This window comes from Marmota monax, unplaced genomic scaffold (assembly GCF_021218885.2).
Source record: "Marmota monax isolate L192 unplaced genomic scaffold, Marmota_monax_Labrador192_F-V1.1 WCK01_AAM20220418_F8-fsc00217, whole genome shotgun sequence".
In the NCBI taxonomy this organism is placed as follows: Eukaryota; Metazoa; Chordata; class Mammalia; order Rodentia; family Sciuridae; genus Marmota; species Marmota monax.
Window position 1 is genome coordinate 2,229,550 of NW_026692031.1, and position 24,074 is coordinate 2,253,623.

General features: G+C 48.6%; 1 long non-coding RNA gene across 1 annotated transcript; it reads right to left on the minus strand.

Annotated features, from left to right (window-relative positions):
* Positions 1 to 8,753: 8,753 nt before the first annotated feature.
* On the minus strand, positions 8,754 to 17,693 carry LOC131424563 (uncharacterized). The gene is made up of 2 exons (XR_009227840.1): positions 17,283 to 17,693; positions 8,754 to 11,445 (listed from the first exon to the last, which is right to left on the minus strand). It is a non-coding gene; the product is annotated as an uncharacterized LOC131424563 (long non-coding RNA).
* Positions 17,694 to 24,074: the final 6,381 nt, after the last annotated feature.

A 24,074-nucleotide genomic window follows, 5' to 3' on the forward strand; every position in this document is an offset into this window, starting at 1 on the left:
GGCCCCTGGCTGGGGACCTGTGCACGTCAGGTGACTTGAATTCTTCACCACTCTGCGTGTGTCCTCAAGAGATCACACAGTGCCAAGAGCACAGAGGTAGAGATCACCATCGGATTTTGTGGAGTTAGACCAATTCAGAAAGGACAGAATCCATGAGTGTACAACCAGCTGCGTAGAGCCAAGGACTGGGGTCAAGAACACAGAGGGAACGTCCACCACTTGGTACTAAAACAACAAACAACCAAATGTTTTTTTTTTAAATGGAAGAAAGTTTTGAACTTTAAAAAAGAATACGCACACATGTCCAGGAAGCATGTGACAAAGCGCGTGGTGTGATGAGTGATCGGGAAAGCACAAATTTAAACCATACTGAGCTATCCCCACATGGCGGGCCCTGAGGGTGGCCAGAGGGTAAGTGACCGGCAGCACTCAGCTCCCGGGATGTCAGAGAACCCAAGTGGGATGCTCACTCCCTGTCAGTAGGTCATTCCTCTCAGATAAGCTTCCAGAAAGTTCTTATCCAACCAAACATTACCCTTCCTCTGCATATTCACCCAAGAGAAATGGAAGCATTCACACACACACACACACACACACACACACACACAGAGATTTATACAAAACAAAGTTCACGGCTTTATTCAGAACAGTCCAAAATTGCAAACATCACTGGTGTTCATGAGCAGGTGAGGGGGTAAACTCCCTGTAGAACCCCCCCAGTGAAATGCTACTCAGCAAAACTAAAAAAGAAACACAAAGGAACAGCAGAATCCTTATCCTGAGTGCTAAGAATTCCCATCACAAAAGAGGATGGCATGGGATTCAACCTGCATAAAACTGGAGAACAGGCAAAACTAATGTGCAATCAGAAAAAAATAATGGTACCAATGTGCCTTCTGAGGGGCTGGGAGCAGGGCTCTACTGGGAAGGGCACTGGGTGACGGTGACACTCCCCACCTACATGGGAGTTTGGGTTACACCAGGTGTGTCTCTGCCAAATTCCCCAGATGGCACACTTGAGATGTGTAAATCTCCTTGAATGTGATTTTTATTCACATATAAATGAATAGCACATATTACATGTGCTACAGAATATTAAAACCACAATTTCTATAATATATTATAAATTTGTGTTATATAACTTATAGAACAGATCATATTATATAATTTGCTCCTATATCTATGGGACAGGAGAAGTGGTGCGCATACAGGCGAGGTGAAGAGGGTCATGTATTGATCAGAGTTAAATATTACGTATTGATCAGAGTTAAAACACAGCTTTGAATATGTTTAAAATTCTCCATAGTAACATATTTACAAATTTGGAGGCTTAAAATTTTGGGAGGGGGCTGGGGTTGTGGCTCAGTGGCAGAGTGCTTGCCTAGCGTGGGTAAGGCACTGGGTTCCATCCTCAGCTCCACGAATCAATAAATAAAAAATAAAGGTCCGTTGAAAACTAAAAAAATATTTTTAAAAAATTGGGGGAGTCTTCTGTGTCCCTGTCCCTAGAAAGGACTCTTCTCAAATCTTTAACAATGACCTTCTTGGAAGTTACTGATAGCAGTCACTGCCCTGGGGACACAGAACCTCGGGTTCCTCCAGGTAAGGAGGGTGGAGGGCCTGGTGCGCCCTGGGCCTGGCCTCCACTCCTGGGCCACTTTCAACATCTCATACCTCCTAAGGCAACCCACTGGCAGGCGAGGACAATCTGCCACAGCCACCCGGGGGGTGTCCTGAGAATGGAGAACGGACTAGCGAGAAGGGCCGTTCCCTGAGCCCTGAGCCTGTTGGGGTCCGGTGCCGCCCAGACCCCATGGACCTAAGAAGCTGTCTGACACTCTAAGGTCACTCTGAAGATCAAATCTGAACCTGGGACATTTCAAAAAGAAGTTGTGCCCTCTGCAGTGGCCCATGCCTGTAACTGCAGTGACTCAGGAGGCTGAGGCAGGAGGATCTCCAGTATGAAGCCAGCTTCAGCAACTCAGCAAGGCCCCGAGCAACTTAGCAAGACCCTGTCTCAAAACCAAAAAAATTAAAAGGGCCCAGGGATGTGGCTTGGTGGTTAAGTGCCTCTGGGTTCAGTCCCCATTATTTAAAAAAAAAAAAAATGAAGTTGCTTCTCCAGCCTCCTGTCACCTCAGCCCCAGGATGTGGGCATCAGGTTGACAGACTGGGTTTCAACCAGGAAAGTCGGCTTCCTGGCACACGACCCCGTTGTGCAGAAAACCTACACGTCTTCCACCAGGGATGCTCCCAGCCAAGCTTCTTCAAGAAAAATATATTTTTAATCTGTTTTTCTCAGGTGTGCGTATTCCCCATATCTGGTCCCTTCTCAAGGGCTCTTAAAGTGGGAACCCGTCCCCTCCTGCTCTCCGTTCCTTTGCTATTTTCTTCTTGGCTGAGCCGTCTTCTAGCTCATTATTTAACATCTTCGTTTACATTTTATTTTGTCCCCAACTCTGCAAAAAGGCAGGACTCTGGGGCGGCCATCTGCCACACTGGCTCACAGCAGCGTGCCAGCCTTCGGGAGCTTGTCTGGCGTACCAAGTGCCCAGTAAATATGTGTCACCCGAATGATCGCCCCAGGCCCCCAGTCACCCTTGGAAGGTTGTCCCTAAATTATTTAGTGCTTCTGCGCTGTCCCTTGTGCAGCCGCCTCTGGGGGAAGCCGCCTGTCTCACCACTTGAGTCCCTTCTGAAGGTTTTGTCACCAACTTGGGCACCAGGGTCTGTGCCATTTCATGCCAGTGGAGATCTTTTCATCTCTGAATCAAAGCTACACCAGGTGATCCCTAATGCAGCTGTCCCAGCACTAAAGGACTGACCCCAGAGAGGTGACTTCTCAACCATATCCACAGGGCAAATGCCATGGACACCCAGCTGCACCCTTCCAGATGCAAGAGGACCAGAGTATTCCATTTCGCCCTGGAGGGAAACCAGGGAAAGGGGTCGTCGGGGGCTGGCACAGGCATGGAAGCCCATTAGGACCAGTATCTGCAAAGGAGCCGGTTCCTTGGGGTCACTGGGTCGTGAGAGCTCAGGGTGCCACTTGCCTCTAGGAAGAGCCCACCTGTGTCCCTGGGGAGGCAGAGAGGCCAGAGAGGCCATGCTGGGGCCTCTCGGGAAAACGAACACCAGCTCTGCAGCCTTCAAACTCCACTCTATAAACGTGCATCCCGGTTCCGTGGTTGAAATACCCACTGCTGTTCTGGAGCCATCGTCACAAGGGTGGTTGAAGATGCTGCCTAGAGGACAAGGTGACCTGGGGAGCAGGCCACGAGGCTGTGGCCTCTCTCGGCCAGGCCAGCTCTGGATTCCTCTCTGCACTGGAGGAGTGGCAGAGTCAGAACGCCCAGGCCCAGGCGCCCCGGCCCTTTCCACATTCCAACAGCACCCCATCTCCACCTGCCTCCCTGATGGCCTTCCCCTGGGGACAGGATGCTGCACTGAAACCCTGACCCTGCAGCTCTCTCCCCTTCGTCCATTAGGCACGTCCCACTATATTTCCGGGACCCCTCCTGCTGGCCCCAGGCCACCTCTGCCTGCCCCTTGGTCAGCACGTCTGCTCCCTCCCACGGGGTTCGCCCCTCCGTTGAGGTTTCCTTGAACTAACGTGACCTGAGCCTTGGTTCTCTCTAAGTCTCTAACATGAACACCCTGAGTGTATCTTCTATGTCCCCCTCCCAGGACCTGGGACGTGACATTAGGATCCTTATCTTATGGATGAGACAACTGAGACAGGAAAGCACCATTCGCCCCTCGTCACCAGGCTGTTTAGCCAAGATCCAAAACCAAGTCACAGAGAGAGGAGGGCAGGGGGTGGGGGGTGCTGCCCGTAACTGGACAGGGGCCTCAGCCCAGCGCGGATGCTCGTCACCGGGGAGGGCTTTGCGGGTACATCAACAACGCGCTCACGGGGGCCCCAGCCACAGCAGCTGGAGGAGCAGGGACCAGAGACCTTCCCCAACCATGAGCCCCCGGTGATTTTGCAAAACCCCAAATAGGACCTGTGCACCCCCGGAGGGTGGAAGGCTGCTGAATTTTTATTTAAAAAAGAAGAAGGAGAAGGAGAAGGAGAAAGAAAAGAAAAGTGTGATTTCCAGCCCTGAAGGTCAAGGAACAAACCTTTGCACAGGTGTCAAGGCCGTGCGAGTGTGTCTGCGGTGGGGTCTTGCACAAGTCACAGTGTTTTCTGGGGCCCTCGGTGAGTCAGGGGCTGCTCTAGTGCTGGGGAACAGAGGTAAACACAGATGAGGTCCCATTTGTGCAGCGTACCCACGGACAGAGGAACGGCCGGCCGACAAATCCAGACAAATAAAATACCAGGAAGGTGATCGTTGAAATGCAGATCACTAAAATGGAGTGGTATTATCCGGAGACTCGCGCCTTTGGACAGGCAGCCCCAGGGGGCCCCCTGACTGGAGTTTAAAATCTGATGAGCAGGAAGCAACAACTGGTACAAGGTTCCCTGGAGGTGACCTGGGACTGTCCAGGGGAGGCCAGAGCAGCGGCAGCTGGGTACACGGATGACCTGGGGCTTTGCTTCCACAGCGTGGAGGCCTTCTTGGGATCTCAAGAGGAGCATGGCGTGACTTGACACAGCTTCTTAGAAGATCTCTTGACTTCTTTGGAGCGGGTTGGGAACGTGATGTGGGAGAGGACTTGAGAGCCAGGGGGTCTCCTACAGTGTCCAGGGAGAGATGCAGGAGGGGGGAAGGGCAGATCGATTCAGAACTTATTTCCATTTAGAGGAACAGACAAATTGATGGATGGGAGAGAGAAATCAAGGGCATTTTGATCCACTGTGTCACCAAGGTCAGCGGGGGAAGGTATGACCTCACCCTGGGGTCGAAATTCTGTGCCACCTGGTGCCCTCTGCCCAGGAGCGTCGGCCCCACTCACCAGAGAATGAGGGTGAGCAGGAAGATTGGCAGAGGGGTCCTCCTGTCCTCCCTGCTCCCTTTACCTTCCAGATGTGTCTTCTGCTCCCTGGCCCCCTCCTCCCCTCTGTGAAAGCTGCCCCGTCAGCATCTGGCTGCATGGACCGACTGGGATCCTGACCCAAATCCAGAAGACATAATGGGGTCTCCCAGAGCTGGAGGAGTGAAGATCAGGGCCTGGGACAGCGGGGGGCTGGCATGGGGGGTCCCACAGCAACCCACAGAGGATGTCCTCCCCGGTGCAGGACATCCCTAAGGAAGTTCCCCGGAGGTCCACCTGGCCAAGTGGGGTCGCAACAGGACATTTTATCCAACAGTGTCACCAAGGTCAGTGGGGGAAGATGTGCACTCACACAAAGTCTAGAAAAGGAACAGGGTGCAGAGATGGCAAGGTTTGGGGGTCCTGGCTCCAGGGCCATCGGATGTGGGTGAATGACTCACCCTCCCTGGGCGTGAGTCTCTCCACCAGGGAGCATCGTGTCTGCTCTACAGAGACGTTACGGGGACCAGGTGTCGAAGGTTCAGAAGGGTTTCTGGCACCTGATAAATGCTCAATACCTGTACAGCTGCTGCTGATGGCTGTGGTTCCCCTGAGAAAAGGCAGGGACGGGGAATCTGAGAGGCAGCAAGGCAATCAGGACCTTCCAAGGTGAAGTCCCCTCGAGTTCCCCAAGGTCCGCAGTGTGCCTACTGACCTGTGGCTGTCTGGGGACCTGCTTAGGGATGGGGACACCTAGAGTGCAAGTTCTGGAATCAGTGTCAGGGCCGTCTGGGCTCCAGGCAGCCACTGTGCCCCGGCTACGGTCATGGTGCAGCTATGCTGGGCCAATTATAGACCCACTTTCTGTGGCTGCAGTTCTCGGGTGCCTTCAAGACAAGATGCTCAGATGACCCAAAAAGTAAGGGTCCCCGGCTCTCGTCCATCACTGCCTGCTCCTCCCAGAACAGAAACGGAGCTCCCTGCATTGGTAGGATCTCCCGAGCCCAAGGTTCCTAGGAAGAGGGAGGGGCTGGAGGACAGAGGTGTGTGAAGGTTGCAGTGCAAGGACCTTCTGAAGAAGTGGGTCCCGGCCAGGCGAGCTGGTGCACGCCCGAAGTCCCAGCAGCTCCGGAGGCTGAGGCTGGAGGGTCGAGAGTTCAAAGCCAGCCTCAGCAACTTAGCCAGGCCCTCAGCAGCTCAGCCAGGCCCTGTCTCTAAATAAAACATAAAAAGGGCTGGGGGTGTGGCTCAGTGGTTAAGCGCCCCTGGGGTCAATCCCCTGTACCGAAGAGGAAGAGGAGGAGGAGGAGGAGGAGGAAGAAGGTGGTCCCAGGCATAGGATGTACCAGGGAATAGGGGTGGGGGCTCCAGAAAAGACATTCATCAGAGAAGCAGGAAAGGGGCTGTGTCCATGTGGGGCTCCCCAGAGGGGAAGAAGATGGGATAGAGGGCTGTGGAAGAGGTGTCTCTTTTGTACATCTGTAGAGATGAACAGAGGAAGCTCTGTTGGCCCCTGAGGACGTCCTCAGGATGAGGTGCGGTCTTGGGTGTGTCCCAAAGCCCTCAGAATAGAATCAGGGAAACTGCGCTGCAGGCTGCTGCCGATGGGGCTTAGGGTCATGGCTGCTGACTTCACCAACACTTGCACGTCCAGGAGCAGGCCCTGGGAGAGCCGGCCCACACCCTGTCAACTGCCATCAGGACCCCAGCTCCCACGGGCACACAGTCACAGGAACTGGGGAGGGAGAAGGGACACGGCCAGCCCCGCTGTGGCAATGCAAGAGGGACGTCAGTCAGAAAACAGGGACTGGCCCCGCCCACTCCCGGCCTGCCTCGCTCTCCACCCATCTCCAGACCCCCACAGAGCACCCCAGCCCCCAACACCTGCGCGCTGGTCAGGGCACTAGTGCACCTTGAAGAGTCCCCGTGGGGACATGGCCACAGTACCTTCGAGAAGAGATTGCACAGGATTCAAACATCCCATTGCAGGAAACTAAAGTCCTCAGAGGGCAGGGTCCTTGAAAGTTTGTCCCTAAATTCCTGTGACCCCAGTGATCCCCACACTGTGGCATCCCCTTTCCCTTTGAGCATGACAGGAACTGGTAAAGTATAGCAAGGTGACAGCCGTGCAATCTTAAATAAAGGCACGGACAGTCTTAGGTCAAGGGAAACACAGGCCTAGATTAGAAACTAGGCAAGTGAATGTTCTGCTGAAGCATCTGCCGCAAAAAGGAGAATTGGGGGGTGAAGGTGGAATAAGCATCAATATTTGTGTGTGTGTGTGTGTGTGTGCCAGGAATTGAACCCTAAGGTGCTTGACCACTGAGCTACATCCCAGCCCTTTTTTAAATTGTATTTTATTTTTCCTATTTTGAGACAGGTTCTCCCGAAGTTGCTTACAGGCTGGCTTCAAACTTGCAAGCCTCCTGCCTCAGCCTCCCAAATCGCTGGGATTATAGGCATGCACCATTGCTCCTGGCTTCCCTCTTTTCATTTTTATAATTTATTTTTTTGCAGTTCTGAGGATTGAACCTGGGGCCTCGCACATGCCAAACCAATGCTGCACCACGGAGCTGTATCACCAGTCTGAGATAAGCAGAATCAAGGTTAAGTTCAGCAACTGGAAACCAGTGCGAGTGAGAGTAGACCTGTCTCCAAATCCACTGGAATGTCCAGGTCGAGGCAAAGTGGCCAAGCTAGCAGTTCTCAAGTGGTGCAGGGTATTGTTAGATTCTGGGAAATGGTTCCCTCCGGCAGAGTCAGTTCCCAGAACAATGCCTGTGTGAAAACTTGTTCCCATCAGAAAAATCCATAAGGCTTAGAGATGGATTTGGGCTCTTTTCGTTTTATTTTTTAAGTCCTCAGATGTCCCTCCAGGACTAGAGAACAATAGGTACGACTCTCTTACTCACACGCAATCGGAAGGTTGTCCTGGGGGGCTCTGAAGAATCAGCCAGGTTATAAATGGTCTACAGGTGAGGCTACCTGGCAGAGTTCAGCCCGACAACCACTGAGAAGAGAAGAGTTAATGGAGGATCTTATCAATCGCTTCATTCTTTTATCCCCCCCCCCCCCCCCCCCGCCGAGTTCTGGGGATCACACCCAGGGCCTCACTCACGCATGCTAGGCAAGTGCTCTAACACTGAGCTACAACCCCAGCCCAGGACTAAATCTCTCAAAAACAGGGGATCTATAATCCAAAACCTTCCCCCCAAAGAAAACTCCCTGCCCCGGTAGCTGCTCTGGAGAATTCTCCAAATTTAGGACAGAAGTTGTCTAGAACATGGCCAAAAAGCAAACTGTTCCCAGCTCAGTTCATAAAACCTGGATCATCCCATTCCCCAAACCCAAGAGGACAGTAGGAGAATTACAGGTTGATCTCTTACGAACAAAAACAAAAATTCAAAACAACCTCTTATTAGCTACCCAAACACAGCAGCGAATAAAACAAGAACACATTCCGACCACATTGAACTTATTCCAAGTATGCAAAGTTAGTTGAATAGCGATCAAAAAACCGGATATCTTGTCACATTAACAAATAAAGAGGTGGTCCTAGCTGATATAAAATCATCTCATTAAATGCAGAAGAGTATTTGATAAAATCTTATTTATTCATGAGTTTTTAGAAACCAGAAAACTAGGAGTTTTTATCTGGAACAGGGTGACCCACACATTCCATCTTGTGGTACAAAGATCTAAGTGTCCCTCAGGGACAGAGACACCACTCCAACACGACTGATCCACATTGTACAGGAAGTCAGAGACAGAGAAGAACAAGAAAAGAAATAAAGATAAAAGAATTGGAAAAGGAAAAAAAGAGACCATCGCTCTTATGAATAATGTGATATTTTATTATGAAAATCCAAAAGGGGGCTACAGAAAAATTATTCAAATTGAAACATTGTAACAGGTTTGCTGGATGAAGATAAAAATTCAAAAGACCAGTCATATGTCTGCATACAAGCAAGAAATGGAAAATCACCCTTAAGTATATAATTTATAATGACACCAGGAATACTAAATACCTGGGGATGCATTTAACCAATGACATGCAACACTCTACAGAGCAAAATATAAAGTGACTTCCGGAAATTTAAAGACCCAAATAAATGGAGATCTACACCATGTTTGTGGATTGAGAAACTCAGTATCAATGTCAATTCTCTAAACGTCGATCTATAAATCAGTGTGATTTCAGTCAAATGTCTGACATATGGGTGTGCGTGAAACTTGACAGGCTGATTAAAATTCATGCAAATGGAAAAGCTGTGACACTCTGGAGTGTTCTGGAAGACACCGAGATTGATAACGAAGGTTCTGAAATGAGCCCAATGTGAAAGCGCAAGGAAAAAGGAAAATCGATCAGCAGAACAGACCAGGAAGCTCAAATGTCATCCCACAACATGACATTTCTGGTCTGTTGACCCTCGGCTTCCAAGGAAGGCAGAGAGCTCTTTCCAGAGAGATCTCTGGTGACCAGGCCATCAGACCTCTTGGCCGTGGCCTCGCACAATTCCAGGTATCCGGAGGACCTATTGGCTAAAAGGCAAAATGAGAGGGATCTTAGAAGGTAATTCAGGATATCTTCAAGACCTTGGGGTCAGCAAACACTGGACATGAAAAATACTAGCCGTCAAAGAAAATATATGGGACATCTTTACTACCCTGAGAGAGCACAGGGAGAATGGGGTTGGCAGAGAGCCCCGGAGCAGGCTCGGAGGCTGGCCCCAGGCCATTTCTTGAAGGAGGGGGTGGAGGTGTTTACATGCAGGTTTGATTTACAATCATTAATCAAAGCTAGTTCAGAAGCTTTCTGAACTTTTCTGAATGCATATCATATTTCACAATAGGAGGAAGTTTAAATATAAATAAATACTTAACTTAAAATTCCTCCAGGACAGACTGAGTGGATTTGTTTGGTTTTTAAAGAAGTGTGCTATGGGTTAAGCATGCTTTATCCTCCCAAAACTAATAGTGACATTTAATCCCCACTGGGAGATAGGAAAAGGGTAGAAATTTATTCTGACTGTGGTGTTTCTTTGGAATATGATTAGGTTAGACAGGTAATGAGACTGGATTTTGGTGGCTTTATAAGGAGAGGAAGAGAGACCAGAGGGACAGAGATACACACATGCTCCCTCCATGACATTACTCAGCCAAAGAAGACCCTCACTAGAACCTGCACCATGCCATTTGGACTTTTGGCCTCCAAAACTGTGAGCTAAATAAATCTTTTTTTCCTCTATAAAATAGTCTACCTCCCATATTTCATTATAGTTATGCACAATTCCAGGTATCTGGAGGACCTATTATTGGCCAAGAGGCAAAAAAGAGGGATCTTAGATAATATAGGATATCTTCAAGACCTTGGGGTCAGCAAACACCGGACATGAAAAATACTAGCCAATACAGGTGGCAATACTAGACAAATAAGAAGCACAGTTTAGCCTCATTGTAGAATAAGATTGTACTGAAATGTGTACCTTAGGCATGATTCTAAACTATGTTCTGAGAATTTCTTCACTTCAAGTGATAATGGAAATTATCATCAAAAGGAAAACCTCCAATTTACCTTTATGAAACTCTTTTCAGTTGTAAAAAAAAAAAGAGTTATAGAGATAAAGGTTCTATCAAAAGCCCCAGGGAACACATTCCACGCACCTCCTATAGGTATGTATATGTAATGTCACTATAAATAAAAAGGCCATTTAGGGCTAAAGTTTGAATCATAAAGGCCACGTGTTAAAGGTTTAGTCACCAGTCTGTGGTGCTGTTGGGAAATGATGGAAGCTTTTGGGGGTGGGGCCTCATGGGAGGAAGTTAGGACACTGGGGGCGTGTCCTTAAAGGGGCTATTGGGCCTCTGGCCCACCCTCTTCCTGTCTTCCTTTGTGGTCACCATGAGGTGAGCTGCTTCCTCCAACATGCACTCCTGCCATGAGGTGCTGCCCCACTCCAGGTCCAGGAGTAATGGTCCATACACACCATGCATGGAAACCCCACATCTGGGAGCCAACATAAACCTTACTTCTTTTAAAGTTGATTTTTCTCAGCTGTATATCACAGCAATGGAAAACTGAGGAACACATCTGGAAATAATGAAATAGTTTGGGTTTGCTGTTGTTGTCACTGTTTTGATTCTTATTTTCGTTTTTGTTTTTAAAGAAAATGTGGTGCACGCTCCGTGAAATTCTTCCTACAAATCCCCAAGTAGGAGCTGAGTGTCTACCGCTCTCAGGAAACTCAGTGTCAGCACCTATGGTTAAAAACCATTTGCCCATTTATGTGTGTCCGCCTGGTCTCCACAGGGACTTTGCAGACAGGCACATCAGCTTGTGAAGCTCCGTATTTTATGATAGTAATGGCCTCTGGGAACTCTTCCCCCTGCGCTCGGCAGAATTCAGTGAGATGCCTGAATGTCCTGGAGAGATGGCTGAGCCAGAAACAGTGGCCAGACACAGTCACCTGACCTGGGGAGTCCTTCCCCTCATGTCTGATCCTTGCAGTCAGGTGGCCAAATAGTCTGTGGAGGAGGAATAACAAAGAATGAAAAATTCCATTCCGCACAGTGGAAAAACCCAGTGTTTTCAAGGACACTGGGACCAAGCAAGCCCAGGGGTGCGAGCAGAAGGAAAAGAGCCGCGAGAGGGCCCTGTAGCGCTCACACTCCGGCTTCTCTGCATGGAGGCCAGCCTCTGGCTCCTGGTCCAGTGTTCACGAGGGACAGCAGAAGTAGCTCCAAATCTGGGGTAAAGGCCATAGAGCAAAGTATCAGAAGAAGAACCCCGGGATGATTAACACGGAGACAACCCTTGCTCAGCCTGTGTCCAAGAGGACTTTGTGGGCCTTCCAAGTCGGGGGTCACAAGAACCTCACAGACTGCTCCTCAACATCGTCATCTCCTCCAAGGCCCGAAGAGATGATTACCATGAGGGTCAAAGGGCAAAGCCAAAATGTACTTGGTTCTGAGTTCAAATTGTTTTTCAGGTATTGGGCAAGGAATGGAAAATAAACATTTCATTTTCCTTTATATGGTAGGTGAAAATCAGCTTTCGTGAAGTAGGTCCTGAGATAAGAATCTACGAAGTAGGGAAACAGCTGTTTGAATTTCCCTTGCTAAAGAAAATATTTAAGTCACAGTTACTCTTAAATTATAACTCTGAAAAGGACTGGTACATATAACTATCAAAATATTTTTTTTAAAGTGCCATTTTTAAAAAAGATATACAATATGCCAGGCACGGTGGTGCACACCTGTTATCCCAGCAGCTTGGGAGGCTGAGACAGGAGGATCATAAGTTCAAAGCCAGCTGTTGAAATTTGGCAAGGCCCTAAGCAACTTATCAAGACTCTGTCTCAAAATAAATAATAACAAGGGCTAGAGAATGTGGCTCAGTGGTTAGAGGCCCTTGGATTAAATACCTGGTTTAAAAAAAAAAAGACATACACTAACAAGTGTTGGTAAAGATGTACAGTATCTGGAACTTTCCTCCATTGTCAGTGGGGATGGAAATGATATGGGAAACAGTTTGACAGGTTTTTTCCAAACACCAAGTATAAATTTACTTATGACCCCCGAAAATCTCACTCCTAGGAATCGACTCTGGAGGAACATATTCATCCACACAAAGATTTGTATGTGAATGTTCATAGCAGCATTATATGCATTATTTATAAATAAGGAAAAAATGGAAACAATTCAAACCTCCATCAACTGATGAATAGATAAATAAATCTGGTATACCCTGCTGTGGAATATTATTCAGCAGTTACTGAAAATTGCCATGAGGTGGATAAACTTCAAAAACAATATGCTAAATAAAAGAAACCAGGTGCAAAATATTACATATGATATGATTGCATTGATATGAATGTCCAGAAAGAGCTGATCCATAGAGACAGATAAAGGATCAATGATCTCCTGGGGCCCATGTGGGGGGCAGCCTGGCATACAAAGTTCATGGCAAATAGACACTGGATAGATGTGGGGAAGATGAAAATGTTCGAAAACTGGGTTATGGTGATGGTTGCACAAGCCTATGTTTACCAAAATTTACCAAATGCTACTAAAACGGATGAGTGTATGGTATATCAAGGGTAACTCAGCAAAGCTGTCTTTTAGGAAAAATAAGTGAAGCATAACAAAGAAGTATGAATGAATTATTCAATAAATAGTGCTGGGGAAATTGTCTAAGAGTTTAGGGGAGAGAAATCAACTTAAAACCGGAATTATATGGTCCACACTCCAAAATTGGACTATTGGACTATTAAATGAGGGGGGGAAAAAGAGGGTAATAGGTGACTGATTTCAATGTGGAAAACAGTTAAATGCAAAAGCAATGAAGGAACAGATACGGTGACATTTGTGGAAAAACCTTATCTATACAAAAATGACATCTGTTTATATTTCAAATATATATCAAATTCAGTTAGCAAATAGGATGGGGCTCATTCCCTTTAATGTTTAAATACAGAAATCAATACGACCACACCGGGGGGACAGCCCTCTCTCTTTCGGGGCCTCCCTGGGTTTGGACACAAACACTCCTGCCACACATTTGTTCAAAGCCTCGTGAGACCACGGGGCTGGGGGTCCTTAGGCTCCGCCCACCCCCGGAGTGCGAGGTGACAACGGTGAAGGCTCGGACCGTGGGGACCCGTGGGCGGGCTGCACCCTGGTGTCCCAAGCCCCCTCCGCCCTGGGAGCAGGGCCACCTCGGGGACAGAGCCACTTCCCTGCAGGAGGGTTTGGGGCAATTGCCAGCCTTCTCTTGGGCTTGATCTTGACATCGTCTTTCTGTCCAAACGCAGGAGAGGGAACGAAGGGGCCGTGGAGGGCGGGCGCTGGCCCGGGGTGACCTACGTGGCTGGGGCAGGGGGGGGGGGGGGGGCCGAGGGCTGGAGCCTGCGCATGCGCACATGCGCACAGGCCAGCCGCTAAGCCCTGCAGCTCAGTCCCTCCAGGTCCCTGCAGTCTGTCCAGGCTGTCATTCCACTGCCATCAGGAAGTCACTGTCCCTGTCCTGCCGTGCAGCCTGCGTGACGGTCTCAGCCGCTCCCCTGGCACGGTCCCCTTCCCCAGAACCCTGCCAGTTCCCCTCGCAGCCCCCCACCAGCCACTCAAGACCTGTCACACTCCGCACCACCCACCACCCAGCCACCCCTCCGCGCCTGGGACCCCAGCTGTCAGCACCCACAGCGCATCACAAATGCACACCACACACACAGCACACACGATGACACACAATCCACGCACACCGCATGTGACACACATGGCACTACAAGGAGACCACACATCACAGGAACCACACATGCCACAACCACACCACACACACACAACTACACACCTGACCCCACACACAATGTGCATGCCACACACATGCATGAGACACTCACCACACACCACACACATAACATACATACGCCACACACCACGCATACTACACTCACACCACATGCATCACACTCAACACAACAAAAATACACACTGCAAACACCATACACACCACACATGCACCACACATACACCACCACACATTACCCCACATACCACACACAAGACACACAACCACCACTACAAATGACACATACAACACCTAGGACACACACTACAAGCAACACAAACAACACCCACACCACACACACACCTATACACCACACACTCCACTTACCGTGCACACCACATAGAGACCATATACATATAAACGAATCTCACACGCATTACATGCTACACAACAACACACTCCACACATCACAGACACCTCACATGGTCTAAACACACCATGCCACACTCACACCACACACCACTCAAACACACATAACCCATGCAGTACACACAACTCACAACACACACATGCACCATGAACACAACACAGCAGACACATCACAGCACATACATCATACACTACACACGATACTCAGTACACCACACAACAAAATAACATGTCACACACAAGCACCCCACATTTCACTTACCACACCACATATACACTTACCATGAACAACACAACACATACACACAACACATACACTCCACACATCACACACCACACACACACCACACACATACCACAAACACCACATATCAGGTTTGCCTACCACACACAACTTACAAATACCCCACACAGGGCACCGTGTACACAACACAAATCGCACACAGCATGTACCACATACACACAGTACACAACATCCATCACATACAACACATGCTGTATGCACACCACACACACATCATATACACACCATACATAACGCATGCACCACACACCCCATAAACACCACACACACCACATTCCACACATACTATACAAACCAAACCACACACCATGCACACTACACACACCATAGGCATGCACCACACACGGCACATACAATGTCCATGCATCACATATAAACATCACACACACAAAACACGCCACACACATCACAAACACACACCACATAAACATCCCACACACACTTCACTGTCCACACACATCACACCCAAGTACACTACACACCACAATATGCATCCAACACACAACACACACCTCACAAACACACTAGACACAACACATTCTACATACCATAGTATCACACTCATGCACAATAAACATACCACAAAACATGCAACACCACATGAACTACACACAACCATCACACTCACACACATGACCCTATGTAGCACTCATACCACAAATGCATACCCATACAACAACACCTCACATACAACACGCATGCAAAACACACACATGAAACAATGCAACACACATCTCACACACCACACACAAGACACACCACATACTGCACCATACACCAAACATGTGCATCACATGCCACACACACAAAGATACACATCCCACATACACACATCAATGCCATACACAATACACATGCCACATACATGCACCACTCACACAACACAAATACTAAATACACACCACATACCACACATAATACATGTGACACAAAAATGCAACACACTCCATAAATAACACACACAACATATACTACAACTCACATGCACAACACACATTGCACATAACACATGACACATACATCCCACACAGTTCATGCACCATTAACAATGCATACTACCCACAACACACATAATACACACATACTACATGCACCATATTCACGACACACACTACACATATACCACCCAACAGAACACGTACCATAGGTACACCACACAGTATACACCACACACATACCCCTCAGACCACACGCAAACCACGTATGTGCACAGGAGTCCCACATAGCACACACAACCACACACTAGACACAATGTACCTACCATACACTAATGCACCCTACATACCACATACAACATGCTACATACACAACTTACCAGACACACACCACATGTATTATTCACATGCCCCCATCATACACACCACACATGATCACACTGCACACACACACCACTTGCACAAACTACATCACAGACAGCACATACATGCATACCATGCACATACACCATACGCACCACATGCCACATGTACTACATGCACCACACATACACAGCTCACACACCACCTAATACTGCACACACACACACAAGGTATGTATCACACACACTATACTTCCCACAAATACACACCACACACTTACACCACACACACTACACACCTTATGTTCATATCACACATACACCACACATATTGAAGCAGACCAGGTAGCCCCGCCCCAGAAGACCCTTGCCATAATTAAGGCTCTCCTCTGGTCACATCACAGCATGTCTCCAGAAGTTGTGTGGTTGGTAGTTCCCTCTTTCTTGTAATTGCCAGGTTTGCACAAAAGGTGCGACAGAGTTCGTCTGCAAGCTTGTTGTGCATAAAGATATTATCTTGGCTTTCTTGGTAAAAACTTGTACAACCTGTGTCTGGCCCAGGGGATGGAAGGAGAGCACTTGCCATGTAAAACCTCCAAGCCCCTAGCCCCCCACTGGATATAGAGTTCAAAGAATCCCCAAAATCTTTGTTCAGAGGAAGAATTCTTAGGTGAGAGCCATCTCTGAACCCTGCAGCCAATAAACCGGCTTCCTGAACATTCCTCTTCTGTCCTACTTCAGTGTCACACATTGAAACACCAACACCACAAACACCAAACTATGTACACATGCCATACATGCTCACCACCCAGAATGCTGCACACTCCAAACCACACACACACACACAGCATGCACCACATACCAAACACCGATCACACACATCATAACACCACATGTCACATACTGCATATGACCCCAGGCCACCTCACACCAGCTATGCACACACCACACACACATACCTGTGCATCATGCACACACCGTGCACACACAAAATCCCCTTCCCCGTGTGCACACAGATGCAAGGTAAGCCTTGGGCTCGGCAGTACCTGTCCTCCTTTGCAGAAGGTGATAAGAAGTTTGAGGACCCGGAGTCTCCCGGGGAGCCAGGCCTGGGACACTCAGAGGGAACCCAGGAAAATTCTCCAGCCACACGCCCCGCCCCCTGGCTCCGCCCCCACCGGGGAGCGCGGAGCCACCTCGGGACCTGGAGAGGGAGCAGCTGCAGGGCTTGCTCGCTACAATCTGAACTTTAAAGCAAAAGGTTGCAAGGGTCGAGGACAAAGCTTTTGGTGGAAAAGTGTTGGTTGGTCAGTTCCTTGCGGTCCAAACGATTTTGTGCACTAAAAATATGCCCATATCAGGAACTTTATCCAAAATCCAATTTACTGGCTTTTAGTGGCTGACATTCCTCTAGGGACCAGTGATGCTCCAACCTCAGCTTCCTTGGAACTCCTTGACGCCCTGCCACCGCTGTGACTCTCACTCTGGTCCAAAAGCCTAAGAGAATGCATTTCTCCGAGTCCCCAGGTGGGGCCACTGTAGCTGGGACAGAGAAGCTGGCCAGTCAGAGACCTTCTGCATCCAGTCAGATGCCCTCAACTTTGAAACATTGATTGCAAACCGAAATCTCTTTTAAGCATCTCATTAAAATTTCAAGACTCACATATCAGATGGTTTTGAATGTTTTAAACACTTTCAACAGCAGGTAAAACTCTTCCTGCAGCATTATGATGATGACAAGCATTCGTACTTGTAAAGTAAATATTTACAGAAGTTGCAATACAGGGGATCTTCATTGGTTTTTCCAGGATCCCCATTCCAAATCTAATCTCTTCCCGTCCAGAAGTACAATTTCACTCTCCTAACTAGAGAGTTAGGGTTTCAGAGACTGAAACAAGCAGAAGTTACACTTGTAGTCTGGAGCGCAGGAAAGACCCCTGGGCTGTGCCTTTTCCCGGCAATGCCCCCCTGGAGACGTGCTTTTTATAGCTGAACTTAATGTGTTACAGCTGAATCTATCCAAACTGTAAACCTGACCAGTTACATAGGTGTAGACTTTTGTGACCTGGTCTTTTCTCTTGCATATTTTTATTGTGAGACTCTCCCATTCTGCAGTATTCTGGAGCCCACACATACTGAATTATAAGAGCTAATTGTTGCAGGATGCAGTGGTGTAGGCCTGTAAACCCATTGGCTCAGGAGGCTGAGGCAGGAGGATCATGAGCTCAAAGCCAGCCTCAGTAAAAGCAAGGCGCTAAGCAACTCAGTGAGACCCTGTGTCTAAATAAAATACAAAATAGGGCTGGGGATGTGGCTCATTGTTCCAGTACTCCAGAGTTCAATCCCTGGTACCAAAAAAAAAAAAAAGAAAAGAAAAGAAAAAGCCAACTGTTGCATATTTCAGAATCCAACACACTGATAACTAAATACAGCCATTATTAAAAATTAAATTAAATAAACACATTTAAATAAGTCAGTTTAAAAGATAACAAATGCTCAAAAGTCATTGCTTCTTGTTTATTTTACTAATATCTATACCCTTGACAATATCTATGCCTATTCTGTTGTAGAATACTTTTTCATGGTGAGCTATTTTACATCTTCTGGCAACTTCAAAAAAGCTTGGAGTTACATTACACAGCTTGAAATCAGTCACAGTGGGAGAATTTTCACCACGGAAATAAAAATGCTCCACAAATCAGTCCCCCCGACCTAGGCAACGATTAAATAATTACTCGTACAACACTGATCCAATATTCACAAAAGAACAAAACAGAAATCTACTTCATTTTTTAAAAATCTGCTTCAAAAACCCCATGTCCTGAGAGTCTTTGCAAAGCACAGACAAACGTCAAGCCTTTTTTTTTTTAAACAAATGCTTACTCGGGTTGGGCACTGGCCTCGTTCTAGGTGGGTCCAATACAGTTAAAGCTTAGAATCAGTTTGATTCCCTGAAACCTGAACTTTTCTTCTTCTGCAACCATAAAGACCCAGAGACAAACACAGGAGCCAAAGACCCGCTCCCCACTCCCCTCTACCATGGAGCAGCAGGGGACCCTGAGCATCATCTCCTTATAGGTACAACCCGAATGTTCTCATCCATAAAATGAAGATAACACCCATCTCACAGTGCGCTCGTCAGATCCGAGCGAGAGAAGAAATATGAATTATGAGAAGCTAATTAAAGGGTAGAGTGGCTATTTAAAATCTACGTTCTAGGGAGGAAAGTGTCTATTGACTCTAACTGAAAGGATATTCGAGGACAAGTTGCCATGTAAATACAGATTGCAAAATCATATTCAGGAATCCTGAAATCAGATGTACAAATCAGATAGGCAATCAACTAGAGAAGAGTTGAGACAGATAAGCCGCCATCCCTGTGGGGATAAATCTTCTGAAAGCTGTAATCCATGCAAGTGGGTGGAGCCCAGAGGTAGAGCACTTGCCGGGCCTGCAAAAGGCCCTGCATTCATCCCCAGCACCATGAAGAAAAGGAAGGAGAAAGGGAGAGGAAGAAAAGGATGATGAAGGAAGGAAAGGGATGTTTAAAACTAAAATAAAACAAAAGAAGCCCAGAGCAGTGGTACATGCCTGTAATCACAGCGGCTCAGGAGGCTGAGGCAGGAGGATCGCGAGTTCAAAGCCAGCCTCAGCAACAGCGAGGCACTAAGCATCTCAGTGAGACCCTGTCTCTAAATAAAATACAATTTACGGCTGGGGATGTGGCTCAGTGGTCGAGTGCCCCTGAGTTCAATCCCTGGTAGCAAAAAAATAAGTAAAAACAAAACAGAAGAAAGAAAATGTAAAAAAAGAAAATCAATTCTCTATAGAAATCTGTAGGAATAAAATATGTCATTACAGTAACCCGAGAGACCGCAAGGGAATGGGAAATAAAATTGCACTGTGTTAGTTTCTTATATTTTATGGAACATGGTATTCTGTTAATTCACGGACACTGTCTGGTCTACACCATACAAAGCACCCAGCTGAGGTTAGGCAGGCGCGGTCTCTCTGCAGTTTCCCGCGGGAAGTAGGATCTGGCCGTGGGCATGGGGGAGGGTGGGTCACTTTATTTCTCAAGGTGAACCCATTGGGGTCCTTTGCCATACACCACCCACCTGTGACCTGCTGACTCAGAATCACCAGACCCACAGAAGACAAACCGTCCCAGTGCTGCCTGAGCCTCCTGTAACCTTGACCAGGTTATTCTTCACCAACCTGCCAGCTCTCTGATACCCGTGAGGACAACATCTTATATTTTGTCAGCTTTTCTAGTTCTTCTCTGTAGGACCGTCCCCCACCGTCAGTCACATCAGAGTCAGAAGCTACTTTCCCTTAATGGAAAACATTTTCAAATCACATAGAATGATCATGGGTCCTTCAGGTTCTCGGTCAAGCCGTTTCTACAGGTAATGGCTATGGCAGGTGGCCGGGGAAGGTTCCGGTCTGGGCAGCGTGTCCAGCCTGCCACCTGGCTTGGTGGCTGTCATACAGATCGGGGAGCTTGGTTAGGCTCTGTTTTGCAGTGGGGGGCCCTCCAGTCTCACACCAGCAATAGAATTAATCTTTTCCTTCTGGATGGACATGTGCCCTCTTCTCTCTCCACCGTCAGACTGGAGCGCATGCACCAGAGGGGGCCAATCCATTCTTCAACCTCGTCTTATGCGCAGAGAGAGACTTTGGGTGGCTTTGTTGTTTCTTTCTGCAGTCACACAACCTGCCTTCACAGTCACACTATCTACCTTGACAGATGCTGGGGAAGTGACAGCCATATGCAGCCATAATTTGGAAGAAGGACACAAAAACAAATCCAGAGTGTCTTCCATGTTGCCTCATGACAAATTCCGTGAACGGCTTTAAATCTTCCCTGGAACAAAGCAGGTGTTGGGGTACTGCATTCTCCCCAGGAAGGGAGACAGGAAACCCTGAGCTCCCGGCTTCTGAAGACCTTCAAGTCCTGGAGAAGAGGGCAGGGTCCTGAGGCATCAGAGCACAGTGGGCGTCTGTGACCAATGGCCCACGGTCACCTGAGGAGTCTCCCCTCCCTGGTCACAACCTGCCACAGGGGAGAGGCTGCTCCTACTCAGGCCCCACAGCTGTTGGCACAGGGCCCTGTGGGTCTGGGTGCTTGCACAGGCTGCACTGACCAAGAGAGGCCCACTCCATTCCAAATGGCCCCAATCCTTTTAGTGACCACTCTCCAGAGGGCCGTCATTGCCATTAACCATGAAGTTGATGGTTCAAGGGCAAATATAGGCATCCACGGGACTGCTCTATGCACGCGGGTTGGCGGCCCATTGTCATCTTGGGCAGGGCCTGCTGGTGTCCTGGGTTCCAGGTAGGAACGTCTGCCTACATTCTCTCGTCTCCTGTAGTTCATAACTGACCTCAGGCCTAGAAACCTACTTGTGTGCTTTTCGAAAGAGCAGGAATTGGATCATTTTCCCCTTCAACATGATGAACGCCGTAATCAAGAAAAGCCTGGATCACGTGGCAGCCGACGTCTTTGTCGTCCTGATCACAAACGTCGTGTGTTCAAACAGAAGCTGCTGCGCCTCTCTTTTGCTGTGAAGACGGGAAGCCAAAGGAGTGTGGATCACAGTCCAGCACTCTGCAGAGCCGGTGTTGCCCTCGGCAATGCAGTGTCTCTAAGCAGCTTGTTCCTGGTTGGGGACAACCCTGATAACAGTCCCTGGAGCGTGGTCCAGCTAACACACGGAGCCCAGGGAAGGCCCAGCAGCCCTTGTGGTGTGGAAGGCCACAGGTCTGCACCGTGTGCCTCCAGCACCCTCCCCCTCGGCAGCCTGCGTGGACCTGCTGATTTTCTCTGCAGATCCCCCATGAGCCTTCCTGAGGGCCACTGGGGAGGTGCAGCCCGCAGGGACTTGAGTTTCCAGATTATGCAGGTAACCATGGAGACCAGAACTGGGAAATGACTAGAAGACCGAGGTGAACTCTCCATGAAGTGAGCAGAGGCTGCCTTCCTCGGGGAGGGGACAGTGAGACCCCGGCAGGTACATCAGGACAGCCGCCTTGGGAGAGCAGGACCCTCTGAGCCTCATGCTGTCCCCTGATAAGCATAGTTCCCACTATGCCGGAGGTGGGAGCAGTCTCCTCCCTTCCTCCCCCACCCTGGGACCTCACAACTTTGCTGGAGCCAGTCAGCAGCACACAGTGGACGTGGCCCAAACGTCTTGTCTTAAAATGTTTTCCTTATTTAAAACACATGCCTGTGCACATGGACATAGGTATGTGAGTGTTACATATATATATATGTTCATTGCAAAAAAAAAAGGTAAATGCAGATAAGCAAAACGTTTAAAAGGAGGAACAAGAGAAAGAAAACTACTTGCACTGCCACCTCCCACATCTAACGGTTTCTAACGATTTCACCCACTTCCTGCCTGTGTGGGTGAGGGGGGTTTCACCTCCTAGAATGTCACATAATCCCCGGCCTGGGTATCTTTCGAGGCCATCACATCTCATTCTCCAATGTGGTTTTAAATGCCTTTGTGACTCCCGATCCATGTGGCTGCTCGGTGATTTACTAGTTAAGCCCCAGCTCTGGAATCCAGTGCCCTGCCTGCTGCCCCCACCCCCACCCTGGGCCTCCATCATGATATTCCCGGTACCCCCACAACTTGACCAAGACCCCTGGAAGGCTGCTTTTGTTTTGCTCTTGATTTTTCTCTGTTTTTGACTCTTCTGGGATTGGAACATGACATTTAGATAAATAATGGTGTTTTGCAGAATGGCGTAGGGATTCCTCAGTCGCCTGAGACCCTCTTCCATATCTCACGCTCATGCGAGGCCCACCTTGGGGGACCCTGAGGACAGAGGCCTCCGTTTGTCTAGAAGCCCCCATTTGTCCACCAGCTCTTTGACGTGAACAGCTTTATGATATCCTCAGCCCAGGGGATGGCAGCCCCTTTAAGGACCATTTCCTCTCTCATGGGCTGAGGGACAATTGGTGTGTCTCCTGAGCTGGTCATTTGCTGACTGCTTGGCAAGGGGTGGGTGGGTGTGGGTTCCTGTAGGACTGTGAGAACAGCGGACCCCCGGGGACCCCAGCTACAGCCCAGGCATGGGCTCCTCCTGCCAGGGAACCTCAAGGGGACAGCTCTCCTGCCCTCAAGCCTCACCTGGGGCAAAGCAGGAGGTGGCGGAGGCAATTCTTCAGGAACAACCCCGTGTCAGCCGGGAGGGGTAGCAACTGTCAACCACACAACACATTCAACAGAAATTAGGACATTTATCACATTCCCATTTGTAATTTTTCATGCAAAAAAATTTAAAATTTTTCACTATCTCAATTAAATAGGCTGCACTTATTTTTACCCACAACTCCATAAACTCAGATAGCCACAGGGTGGTGCACACAAATACACACACAGCCTTAAACTCACACAGACGCACAATCCAAACGCAGCTACTGACACAGCACTACACGCACGCACGCACACACACACACACACACACACACACACGCACACCAGGGCGACCACTTACCTTGCATCTCAGCAGGGCTTTGGTTACCATTAGCATCCTTTATTCCAGGAGCCTCTTAATTATTCACGACAGGAACTTCCAGGAAGATCCATCAGCTCCTCGTAGGTATGAGCCACAATTCACACCTGCGCTTCCGGGAACCCTCCCCTCAGACTCTGCACCAGGCCACTCCATCAACCCAGATCGTCACCGGGTCTAACAGAGCCCCCCGTCAAACCCAATGTCCAATGCTCACCAGAGTGCACCCCCTGCCCCCACCCCACACCTTCAGGGACTGTGGACCCCGTCCCCACATGAGCAGAAGAGACACTTTTGTCACCCACCCACGG